We start from the raw sequence: 10,845 nt of genomic DNA, 5'->3' as shown, positions 1-10,845 counted from the left end.
GTTCTCTAGTTCGTCTAAATGGATGCTGTGATCGACAATATCAAATGCAGCACTAAGGTCAAGAAGTGCCAGCACAGATATTCTACCAGAGTTCAGATCAGTGTCGTTTAGGGTCATTTATGAGGTCAGTCTCTGTGCTGTGATGTGGATGGAACCAGGACTGGAAGTCATCATAGTAACAACGTTCATTTAGGAATTTTCTGAGCTGACTGCAACTTTTTCTGTAATTTTGCTTATGAATAGAAGATTAGAGATTGGTCTGTAGTTGTTCGTGATAGTGCTGTCTAAATTGCTCTTTTTAAAAAGAGCCTTGATCACTGCAATTTTTAGTGCTTGAGGGAAGATCCCTGAAAGGAGAGACCCATTCACTATTTGCAGTCTGTCCTCAGATAGGCAACAGACTTCCTTCATATAGTGTGTGGGCCTTTCTCAGCCTGTCAGATATTGTAATTAAGATTGTTAGGATTTTTACAGGTAATCTCAGATTGTCTGGCCTTTCTAATTTCCAGGTTATATTTATTGAGATTCTCCTTATAAATTTCATGATGAATGTGAAGTTTAGTGTGCCTCTATTAACACTCAGCTTTTCTGCTCTCATTTTTCTTGGATTTTACCACCATGGTGCTTTCTTTTAGTTTTCAGAGGTGCCAAAACATCAATAACATTTAAAACGTAAAGTTAAAGTTCACAAGCAATTTCAGAAGAATGAGGTATTTTGGATATAGCTGAAGGACGTAAACAGCTCCTTTGTGTTCTCAGTAATATATAATTCCTTTACGCAGACTGACCTAGTTTGAACATCTGCAGTGATTTCAATATTAAAGAAGACTGAGGTGGTCAGAGATCAGGTGAGTGTAGTGGGGAGGAGGGAGGTTGCTGGGTCCTTGGGGCAGTAAATGATAGAAGTTAGGTTGAGCTGATATTTCTCCATACCTGCTGACTATATTGGCGCTCCTTGCAGGTAGAGGACCACTGATGAATGACTGGATGTTGATTATGTACCTATGAAGGTATATTACTGTATAGATTTTAAATAAATGGAATCCAATATCCCCATAAATGGACATTGTTTTGAATGATGAAACAAGTTTACTGCTTTATTAAATGGTCATAAGTAGTCTATACAGCCTTCAGATATCAATACAGTGTTTACCACACGTACCTGTGATATTACTGTATAGTTTGAGTAAATGTGTCCAAAATCCTTAAAATTGTCAGTTTTAGTGATAAATTACGTGTGAGCTGCTGTACGTAAGAGTTTTTGTATCTTATGGTTATAACATTACATACAGTAGTAGTAATAGTACATACAGTTACAGTAGTCAAGACGGTTTGAGATTAATGCATGAGTTTTTTAGCAACAGGGATGATCTGATGTTTCATAGGTGGAAGAATTAGGTTTTAACAAGGGAGTTAGTGTGTATGTCAACCTTAAGTGGAATCAAGTATAACCCCAAAGTTCAAATCAAATCAAATGTATTTATATAGTGCTTTTCACAACTGATGTTGTCACAGAGCAGCTTCACAGAATTCCAGTAAGACAAAGATTTGACATGAAATGTAAAAAACAAAATGTAAAGTCCTCAAGTGAGCAAGACATGGGCGACGGTGGCAAGGAAAAAAATCCCCCAGCTGAGGAAGAAACCTTGGGAGGAGCCATCCCAACAAGGGGTGACCCATCCTCCTCTAGTCAATCTACTGGTAATAATAGTAGTCCGTGAGAACTTCAGTGTAGGGGCAGCTTCAAGGCACTTGGTGGTTGCTGGAGCGTGGGAAGCTGATCTGAAGCATGGAAGAGGATCTACACAGTCATCCATCAGTGTCCAGACAGACAGGTGGGCAGTCGTTTACTCGGAAAGATGTAAAGGGATGGAATTAATTTTGAACTATTTGGTGTTTGTAAAGTAGAAAATATGAAAATTTCCAGAGTGTGGCTAATGACTCCAGCAGATCTGACTATGACAGCTTTAACCAAAAGGAGAGAACCAAGAGGACACACAGACACGGGAGCTTCCTGAAACACTGGCATCGCTCCGCTCCATAGTCAACAAACCTGAGTGATCGCGTGAAGCGGCGGGACGACAGCACCAGCGTCTCAGTATACTATAATTCCCTGTGTCCATGGACCCCCCGGATCTGCCGCCTTTATCTATGGGGGAGCATTAACTACCAAATGATAAACTAAACAATTGAGTTTTTAGCCTAGATTTGAAGATTGCGACTGTGTCTGAGTCCCGAACATTTTCTGGAAGATCATTCCAGAGTTTGGGGGCTTTATAAGAAAAGGCTCTTCCCCCAGCTGAGGCCTTCTGAATTCTGGGAACTATTAAAAATCCAGTACTCTGTGATCTGAGTAAACGTGGAGGCTCACAATAGGAAATTGTATCTTGAAGGTATTCAGGAGCAAGCCCATGTAGAGCTTTATATGTTAATAACAGAATTTTGTTGTCAATGCGGAATTTAACAGGCAGCCAATGAAGTGATAGAACTGGACTGATATGTTCAAATTTTCTAGTTTTAGTGAGGACCCTGGCTGCAGCATTTTGAACTAGTTGAAGTTTTCTTAAATTGCTGCTGATGCATCCTGACAGTAGTGCGTTACAGTAGTCAAGCCTTGAAGTAATAAAGGCATGTACTAATGTTTCTGCGTCCTGCAAGGATAAGGCATTTCTAATCTTAGCAATATTGCGAAGATGTAAAAAAGCTGTCCTAGTGATTACTGCCTATGTGTCGATCAAATGATAAATCCGGGTCAATTATGACACCAAGATTTTTTGCTGCTGAACCAGGTTTAACTGGAAAGTCAGCTAGATTTAAAATTAAATCTGATCATTTATTTCTTGCCACTTTTGGGCCCAAAAGCAGGACCTCTGTTTTGTTGCTGTTTAGAAGGAGGATGTTACGCAACATCCAGCCTTTCACGTCTTTTACACAGTCCTCTACTTTCTTTAATCTGTGTTTGTCATCGGGCTTGACTGAAATATACAATTGTGTGTCGTCTGCATAACAGTGAAAGTTAATGTCATGGTTTCTTATAACTGTGCCTAGCGGCAACATGTATAATGTAAATAATAATGGTCCTAAAATAGAGCCTTGTGGAATTCCAAATCTTACTTTAGAATAATTTGAATTTAGATTGTTTACTTTTACGAATTGATAACGTAACGATTCGAACCATAATATGGCTGTCCCCGTGATTCCAACCATGTTTTCTAACCATTCTAGGAGAATATTGTGGTCTATTGTATCGAAGGCTGCGCTTAGGTCAAGAAGCACCAACAGGGATATGTGGCCTTGATCAGAGGCAGGAAGATCGTTTATCTTGACTAGGGCTGTCTCTGTACTATGATGTGGCCTGAATCCAGATTGGAATTTTTCATATATATGATTCTTATGTATATATGAGCTAAGTTGTTGGGCAACGGCTTTTTCTAAGATCTTGGACAGAAATGGCAAATTTGAAATAGGCCTGTAATTAGACAGTGTACTAGCATCAAGATTTGGTTTCTTGATCATAGGTTTAAAAGCTCTGGGTACATGGCCCAGGCTAAGGGATGAGTTTACTATAGTTAAAAGAGGATCAATAATAGCTGGCAGTACTTCTTTGAGCAATTTTGTGGGAATTGCATCAAGTGTGCAAGTTGTACAGTTTGAGGAAGTGATAATCTTCTCTAGTTCTAATTGTGGGAGTGGGTAAAAGGTTTCAAGTCTTTCTTTTACAGTTACATTGTTTTATATCATTCACATCGGGTGGCAGCCAGGATGGATTTAATCCTGTGGCTAGAGTTTGTTGTCTAATATTCTCAATTTTATTATTAAAAAAGTCCATAAAATCTTTACTGGTGAGAGTTTCGGGAATTAGTTGTTCGGAACCTGCTTGATTTTTTGTAAATTAAAAAGTCAGGAACTGTATTGGAAGACCTGTAGGCAGCTCTGTGATAGGAATGCTGCTGGACTTTAGGTAAATGTAATGGGTCATATGCTTTCAGAGGTGTTCAACAATCATATATTATCACCCACTCATAAATCTTCTGTGATATGAAACTGAATTCAGTTTCTCATTTCGCAAGTTCCACATTAAATGTTACTACTGGATTACACTCTCATATCTTCATATCTTATCATAGTTTCTAGAGGAGAACTGACATTTTTTAGTTAATTTCTCTACAAGAAATGAGACCCCCTACCCCTAGGCTATATATCTGCATTTTCCTATGCCTTTGCACTCTGTCCTTTCAGCTGATAATGTCTCTGTCATCTGATAACTGACTCTTGTTTTTGCCTCAGTGAATACTTCCCCTATCTCTGAAGTTATTTATAGATCATCATCTTGCTGTTCTCAGCTAGACCCAGCCCCTACTGCAATTCTACTGTGTTTTCTGTTATTTCTTCTTTTATAGCTCGTCTGGGTGGGGGGTGGCTAAAATAATGAAAAAACTTGTAGCCTCTCAGCTGCATGACTTTTTGTCCTCTAGTAAGTTATATGAGGCTTTTCACTCTAGCTTTCACTCCCTACACAGTACTAAGACTGCCCTGTTTATAGATATTGTTTTTTCTAACATATTGTTTCTCTTAGATCTAACAGCTACCTTCGACACCATTAATCATGATCTCCTTATTTCTAGACTGTTATCAATTGGCATTACTGGACTAGCCCTTCACTGGCTATGATTATACCTTACTGACAGACATCAGTACGTTAGTTTAGGCTCTCATCTCATATGGCCAGTAGATCATGGTTTACCCTAGGGATCTGTTTTCGGACCTTAGGTTTCTCCTTGACTCACTGTTTACGTTTGAGCCCCATGTTAAGTCAGTCACCTAAACTGCATTCTATCATCATCTTAACATTTATAACATAACATTACCCCTAGGCTATATATCTGCATTTTCCTATGCCTTTGCATTCTGTCCTTTCAGCTGATAATGTGTCTGTCATCTGATAACTGCCTCTTGGTTTTTGCCTCAGTGAATACTTCCTCTATCTCCAGATTATTTATAGATCATCATCTAGCTAGACCCAGGCCCTGCTGCTATTCCAGCTTTTGTGGTTTCTGTTATTTCTCCTTTAATAGCTCATCTGATTAATATGTGCTTCTCATTAGTCTCCCCTCACTGGTGAACTACAGACCTATTTCAAACGTTAAGCTTTTTTTTTTTTTTTTTGCTAAAATTATAGAAAATTGTAGCCTCTCAGCTGCATGACTTTTTGTCTTCTAATAATTTGAGGCTTTTCAGTACTGAGACTGCCCTGTCTATAGATACTTGTGGCTTTTCTAACATATTGGTTCTCTTACATCTAACACCTACCTTCAACACCATTAATCATGATCTCCTTATTTCTAGACTGTTATCTGTTGGCATTATGATCATACCTTACTGACAGATATCAGTACGTTTAGTTTAGGTTCTCATCTCATATGGCCAGTAGATAATGGGGTACTCCAGGGATCTGTTGTCGGACCTCTTATGTTTATCATTTATCTTTCCCCACTCAGACTGATCATCCATAATCATGGTTTTGAATTCCATTGCTACGCTGATGATATTCAAATCTATATCAGCACTTCTTTTCTCTCAGCCTCTACCCAGGCCTTGAGCTTATGTATTCCAGATTTGAAACTACACAATAACTATTTAAAATTTAATGCTGATAAAGCCGATGTTTTACTTGTCAGTACAAAATCATCTGTTTCTTATATGCCATACTTTATTGCTGACATTGATGTTGCTATCAAACCAGCTCCTGTTGTGAAAAACCTTAGGTTTCTCCTTGACTCCCTGTCTACGTTTGAGCCCCATGTTAAGTCAGTCACCAAAACTATATTTTATCATCTCCATAACATCGCACATTTACATCCAATGCTTAGTGACAGTCATGCTCCAATGTTGATGTATGCTGTTATTTTTTCCTGTATCAATTATTGTAACTCACTTTTATATGGTCTTCCAATTAAACTGCTTAATTGTCACCAGTATATCCAAAACTCAATGGCCTTCCACCAAATGCACCGCTCATATTACTCCTGTTCTTCAGCAACTACACTGGCCGTTGAGGCTAAATTCTTCTTCTAACCTTCAAGGCTCTTCGTGGTCATGATCTCATTTCTCTGTGTCGTCCCTCACGTATCGTCAGATGCTTCAACTGCAGTCATGTTACTGTTCTTTCAACTTGGATTTCTACTTAGAGATCTTTAAGTACTGCTGCCCCCAAATTTTGGAATTTTCTTCCATCCTCTCTTCGTAGCTGTTTGTCCCTGTCACCCTTCAAATCTTTGCTTAAAACACCCCTTTTCCTTTTTATTTATTTGTGGGTTTTTTTTTCTTTGACTATGTAAAGCATCCTTGGGTTTGTGAAATGCACTAAATAAATTAAGCATATTATTATTAAAAGGGATTCCTCTTAATTCTGAGTATTGTTAATAGAGGTGTGGAGCAACAGATTTTCAGTTATTTTGTTTTATGTTTGTAATGTGTTGTGTTGACTGGGTCGTAAGATCAGTAGATAAATGTGGGTCACTAGGGTAACAAAAAAAAAAAAAAAAAAACTAATTTTCTTTTTTCTGAAACACTTGCCTGTGAAGGTTAAGAATGAAATCCCCAACTGAATATCGCTAGGGCAAGAAAGTCACAATATTTGAAATCCTCTGACAAACACATTCTCCAATGCATACACAGATGTAAGTTCAGAATGTACAGTGTAAACCATTTGTTGATGATGGCCAGAAAAACTTGATCACACTTTGAGCCCATGCGCAAAGAACTAACCCTCTGTGGAAACAGAAATTCTGGTCTGAGCAGTGACTGTTTCCTTTGTAGACAGCACCCTTAGTTGTGACCACCAACTTGTTTCTAAATTCGCTATCCATTCTCTCAGTTCCACTGACTATAAATTATACAGAATGTAGTCCATCTGTTGCTCTTCATTTGTTTGCCCACTTTCACCCTGTTATTCAGAAGTCTGGACAACCACATGTATGTACACAGATATGATTTGGTTGTTGGATTATTCTCAGTGCTTCAATGATACTAATATGATGGTGGTCTCTTAATGTTTTGTGTTGGCAAAAATATGCAGAGCAACCTATGGAATACAGTCTAACTGTAGAAATATAAAGTGCACCTATATAAACAGTGAGTGCTGAAAGAACGTAGTAATAATGTGGCTGATTGGTGTGCACATAAATGTGCTTTATGTTTAAACTCTGACATTTGTCCTTGTGGCTAGTCAAGTGTGTGGGTGTAAGATGCTTCCTGTTAAAGTGTCATCTGATGTGTGCATGCACGTTGTCACCATGCCTCTAGCTTCCTCATCCTTGTTCTTATCAAGCAACACCCAGACTGTGTAGTTTTACAATGACCATATACAGCCATGGCCCTGCACTTGTTTCAGGAAATGCACCTCTTCTTCTATAATATTGTTACAATTGTAAACGCTTTGGAAATTATGTCTCTTTTGTTTCCATTGGAATGACACAGGAAAAAAAAAAATAAAAACCAGCAAAGTATAATTATCAGAATATGATGAAAGTTCTTATTATGGAATTTGGGACAAGAAACATGTTTGATGTCCACAACAGTGAAGTCACCATTGAACATAAGTTTCCTGAGGGGTATAAAAGCAGTTACTCAGTAAATCAGTTCTGCTAGTGCAGTGGAAAATGTTTTATTTAAAAATTGCAAGTTAAAGAACTTCATTTTCCAAGGCAGGGTGAGACCAGAGGGAGAAAGCTTACACTCATCCTTACAATCTCATGAGAGAATGGCTGCCATTACCAAGAAATCACTCTTAAGTGAGATGTGGTGGTTGTTTTAATTTTTAAAAATATCAATACACTCATTTTTGTTAACACCAAAATCACCATGTTTAAATAATCTAAACTAAAACTCTCACACTTTCGGAAACAATATTAACCCCATGAACATTTTTTATGTTATTTTTAATGCACAACAGTTACCATAATATAATAAAACAGCATGGTTGATTTTGGAATATCAATTATTTGATACACAAAAAATCTATTTGTACACCTAATACAGTATCAGCCACCCTTTAATTTTCCTAGCATAGACTGTGGGCTTTCACACGGGCGAATGGGGGATAGATGGGAAAATTTCAAAGATATCAAGAGCTTTGTAAAATATACCTTTGCACAAGTGGCGGATGCTGGTCTTTCAAGGAGGGGAAGCTCAATTTCAGCCTACGTCATAAAATGTGTCGGTTTATTTACACGTAAATTCTACCCTCCGTTCCTTTTTAAGAAAATGATCTGTGACCCTGTCGTACCAACAAGGCGTCTTTTCCAGGGACTTGACTAGTGTCCTCTCAATGGCCAGCAGAGCTAGGCTGCTTAAACGGCCTTGGCCCATGTGAAGTGTGTCCGCCTGTGAGTGCTTTGTGACGGTGGAGGGGCTCAGCAGCACCCGCTGGACAGAAACTGCGATAGAAGTCAGAAAGAGTGATAGAAGTCAGTCTCTAAACACAAGCAGCTACAAAAAACTCCACCAGAAAAATAAGCTCGATTTGTCGCTAGTCGCTTTTAACAAAGAAAATGTGGCTAAGAGGCCTTAGAAAATTCTCCGGTTTAACTCAGAACAGAATGAAAATGTAAAGCTCGGACGGATCTTTACACCAAAGTATCGCTGATTCGCTCATTTCGCTGTCAATCAAAAAGGGATTCAGCCTCAGACAGATCATCCAGTCATCATGCAGAAGCTGAGCATCCGGGCCAGTCGAGGCCAGCCCACTGCCCCATAGATCCCCAGAGACGCTGAGCGTCCGATGGGTGGGACAAAGCCCAGCATTTATCTAATGGCTCGTCTCGTTTCGCTGCACTTCGCTGTTCCGCTGTCGAACTCTGTTCACTGTTTAAAGGACCGTGAAGGGAATGATTGAGAGGAAAGCAGCGTCTTTACCAGTGATAAGAAGCTAAATCTGAACAAAAGGTACTCGTGTTGTAGTGCATGTTTATTCAACGACGTACACACAACGGTATATATTTGATCACTTATTTTTTGACATTTTAGGGGAAGCTGAGCTTCCCTTGCAGTCTTAGAGCAATCGTTACTCACAGGAAAATATTTATTCCCTTCAATATAACCATTAACAGATATCCCCAGCACATCTCATTCCAGCTTCACTGGTAAGTGTTTATCTATGTACATAGTTTATTAGTATTTTTACTTATTTGCTTTTTCCCTTTCACAGGTTCCTGAATCCAGCTCTTCCCTCCCCCTCTCTATACTTCACCATGGGCCCTTCGGCTAGCACAAAGAGAGACAGGAAATTCGCCGCCATTCCCCTAGGAACAGGAACTGAAACACAAGGTAAGTAATAATACCAATATACATTCCTTAATGTATATTCCAGTCTTGGTGATGGGTCCAATTCACTGACCTCATCACATGCCTTCTCTCAGCTTTGGTTGAGCTCTTTCTATGGGTGTCCTATAAGATTTAGATCTGGTCTTATTGCTGGCCACTTCAGAACTCTCCAGGGCTTGTCTTTAACCATTTATTAGTGCTTTTTTCAACTTCCGGCTCCAGTGAGAGAATGCTGTGTGCATCCGAGTCACCACTTCTCACCTGACTTTGAGTGTGCTTGGGTCCTGTGAAAGACAATGTCAAATATGTTTAATTTGTTATTTGGGTCATAGACCAGCTGCAAAAATTAGAACTTCTTATGGACACAGGTTCATATACAGCACTCCAAAATTCTTTCTATTACATGATGCCATGCACACAGACTGCCTTAGCAGCAGTACACCTGCAAAATATCTGTAAACCACCACCATATTTGACTGTAGGGACTGTTATTTCCTTTGAAGGACTCATTTGCCAAATAAAAAATCAATCAATAGGGCATTCTCTCAAAATGACTGTCCCATAACTGACTTGAGAAAGGGACAGCAGTAGGTAAGCAGATGGCAAAAGTGCGTACTGTCACTGTTGTATCCTGTGTCTGCATTTCAGCTTCAAATTATTTGGAAATCAACTCAAGTCCTTTAGGCTTATATGTAAAGCCACTCCCCAAAATGCTTCTGAAGGCAGCACTGTCTTTGAGGATGAAGAGATGTAATAGGATACTAACCAATAGGAAGAAATGAACCTGATTGGTTAGCATGCATTGAGCTGTTATTTCAAATACCACACTATATACAAGTGTAGATGTTTAGATCCATGTTGTCTGCCATAAATATTTGTAGAAGTAGGTGTGAAATATGATTTTCTTTTTTGTTACTGTAGACTGTAATATAAATTGTTAGAAGCAATGCAAAAATCTCAGTATTTATTTGAATGGAAAGCCATGTAACTTGCTGCTTCTGAAGAAGCTATAATTATCTGCTGCCTTTGAGGAAGACTCTGAAGAAATACATTCCTGCACACTTGATTTATGACTGCTACCTCTGAAGGAAAAATAGAAGGTATTATGATAAAGCTAATGTTTCTCAGACAAAGGTACTAGGTCAAAGTAGAACAGCACGTGAAGGAAGACATAGGAAGTAGAGCATTATTGTATGTTGGCCATAATTGTAATTAATTGTGCAGGAATGTCTTTTTTCAGAAAAAAACTGAGGCAGAGAGTTACATTATCCACCATTCAAACAAAAGAAAATTCTGAAATAATAGCAACGTCTGAAACAGAAATACACTGAACTGCATTAGGAACACCTACCTTCTGTTTACACTCATTATCCTTTCTCTCATCTCCACAGGCTATACAGGAGCACTATGTATTTCTTCAATTAGAGATGGTCAACCTGTTTCTCCACATATTTTCATATCCCAATTTCACCCTGCTCTTCAGTGGTCAGAACTACCACAGAGCAGGTATGGTTTTGGGTG

The sequence above is a fragment of the Hoplias malabaricus genome, chromosome 9 (assembly GCF_029633855.1).
Source record: "Hoplias malabaricus isolate fHopMal1 chromosome 9, fHopMal1.hap1, whole genome shotgun sequence".
Lineage (NCBI taxonomy): Eukaryota > Metazoa > Chordata > Actinopteri > Characiformes > Erythrinidae > Hoplias > Hoplias malabaricus.
The sequence above is the reverse complement of the archived record's forward strand: the minus strand, read 5'-3'. Positions refer to the sequence as shown.